Source organism: Hylobates moloch, unplaced genomic scaffold (genome assembly GCF_009828535.3).
Source record: "Hylobates moloch isolate HMO894 unplaced genomic scaffold, HMol_V3 SCAFFOLD_9364, whole genome shotgun sequence".
In the NCBI taxonomy this organism is placed as follows: Eukaryota; Metazoa; Chordata; class Mammalia; order Primates; family Hylobatidae; genus Hylobates; species Hylobates moloch.
In genome coordinates, this window is record NW_026661639.1 from 1 (window position 1) to 2,668 (window position 2,668).

A 2,668-nucleotide genomic window follows, 5' to 3' on the forward strand; every position below is an offset into this window, starting at 1 on the left:
ACTCCCTAGAATGTCTGTCTCCCAAGACCCAAGAAAGCTGTGTCTTAGGGAGGAGGTTGTTAGTGAATTTGAGCCTGGAACGGCCACGACGTCAGAGACCCAGCCTCAAGTTTCTTCTGCTATTGTGCTCCTTCCAGATGGGCAAGCATCTGTTCTGCCCCATGCTTCAGAGAATTTGGCTTCTCAAGTGTCCCAGGGCCATCTCCAGAGCATGCCTACTGGGAACACGCAGGCTTCCCAGGAGCTACGTGACCTCATGGCAGCCAGAAGGAGCAACCTGGGGCACAAGGAGCCCAGGAACCCAAATTGTCAAGGCTCATGCAAGAGCCAAAGGCCGATGTTTCCCCCCCGACTCACAAGAGGGAGAACTCTAGGAAGCCCAACATAGAAAAACATGATGAAATGCTTCACGAATTGAGGACTTCTCAACTTGCCCCAGGCAAGAAGACAGAAGACATCCGTCAGAATGAAAGCGTCCAGCTACTGCCATCAAAGAAACAGCCTCCTTCAATAAGCCACTTTGGAGAAAACATCAAGCAATTTGTTCAGAGGGTTTTTTCAGAGAAAAAAAGCAAGCCAGCACCAGTCACTGCCGAGAGCCAAATACCAGTAAAAAACCAATCATGTGTGTACAGCAGCTGTGCTGAAGCTCAGCGGCTCATGACAGCAGTTGGACAGACACTGGAGGAGAAAACGTCACTTTGCCATGCGCGCCATGCCTCAAAGGTAAGTCGGCGCTAACAGCAGTTTCAAGCCCCAGTCTGTGGATTTCCCTGCAACCACAGGCACCCCTTCTACTCAGAGCACAGCAGAATGCTGAGCTATGCAGCCAGCAGCAACAAGCCACCCTCAAGAGCCAGAGTTGTCCCATCAGAGACAGGGAGATCAGAGATCAACAGACCTTGAAAAGTGTCCAGTGCAACAATGAGGGCCTTCACTGTCCCTCTTTCTGTCAGCATTTTAATCACAACTATTTAACCAGTCTTTACAATGGTCCAAAGTTTCCCTCATCTTCCTGTCTTCTTCCAAGTCCTCCAACTCTCCAACCTCTGGCTGTTAGCCACTTCTGAACCTGCTTTTACATTTTCAGCTATCTTTCTCACAGCCTGGTGATGTAGAAGGAAAAAAAGGCCATTTTCAGGGGCAAACTTCAAGAAGACTTCAGATATTTGCATTAAAAAGAAGACCAGTGTTAAGAGACAATACGATGGGGAAAAGTCATTGAAGGCATTTCATAGCTACACTTCGCAGTACTCATTTTCTGTATGATCGTAACAAAAGGGGTTTAGTTGGCTCATGGTTCTGTAGGTTGTAAAGAAAGTGTAACTTCTGCTTCTGGGAGGACTCAGGAAGCCTCCCCATCATACCAGAAGGACAAACAGCAATAAAATGTTTCATATGGCAGGAGTAGGAGCAAGACAGAGGAAAGAGATATCATACACTGTTATACAACCAGATCTCATGAGAACTCAGTATCACAAGGTCAGCATCAAGAAGAAGCTGCTTAACCATTGGTGAAGGATCAACCACCCCACTCACCTCCACCCCCAACTGTTTCCAGGCAGAAGACGGATGCAGAGGCAGAGCCTCTTGGAATACCTCTACTAGGGCAGTGCAGAAGGAACATATGGGCTTGAAGCCCCCACGCAGCAGGCCACCATCCTCCAGACCCCAGATTGATAGACCCACCAAACGCCCGCACCCTCAGTATGGAAAAGCTACAGGCACTCAACACTAGCCCAGCACATGAAAGCATCCATGAGGGATAAAGCCTGCAAAGCCACAGGTGCACTGTTCTAGTAGAGGTTTCCCATGAGCCTCTGCCTCTGCAGCAGGTTACTCCCCCTTCCTACTACCCACCACCCTACAGCCAGGCTACTCCTCCCCACCCTCCCCACCCCTTTCTCCTTACACCCCCACCCACCTCCCATCCTGATTAAATCATCTCCCACCAGGCCTCACCACCAAAATTTGGGATTACAATTCCACATGAGTTTTTCTAGTGAAACACAGCCAAACCATATTCTTCCAACCTTGACCCTTCCGAATCTCATGTCCTTCTCACAGGGTAAAATACAATCTTGCCTTTTCAAAAGTTTCCAAAAGCCTTAACTCATTCCAGCATTAACTCAACTATAAAAAGTTCAAAGTCTCTTCCGAGACAAAGGTACAGTATCTTCTGCCCGAAATTAAAATGGAGTTCTTTCCTTTCAAGGTACAATGATGGTACAGGCATTGGGTAAGCTTTCTTAATCCAAAGGGAAGAAATTTCCCAGAAAAATAATACAAATGGGACCACAGGCCCAAGGCACATCCAAAACCCAGCAGACCAGTATTCAATCTCACAGCTATAAAATTATGAAGACAACTATCAGAAGGACAGCATTAAGGAGATGGTGTTTAACCATTTGTGAAGGATCTGCCCCCACCCCTGCCTTTCACCCCCAACCCCACCATAATTACCCCCAATTCTCCCCACCACCCCCACCTTCCAACCTTCACTCTCCACCATGATTAAATCACCTTCCACCAGCCCCCACCTTTAACATTTCCCATTACAATTCCACATCAGTGGGACACACAGCCAAGTCATATTATTCTGCCCCTGCCCATGCAAATCTCATGTCTTTCTCACATTGCAAAATACAATGATGCCTTCCCTACAGTC

At 47.7% G+C, this 2,668-nt stretch overlaps 1 pseudogene; it reads left to right on the top strand.

Moving 5' to 3' along the window:
• Nucleotides 1-7: 7 nt before the first annotated feature.
• LOC116465731 (putative spermatogenesis-associated protein 31C1) lies at nt 8-1,070 on the top strand (annotated as a pseudogene).
• Nucleotides 1,071-2,668: the final 1,598 nt, after the last annotated feature.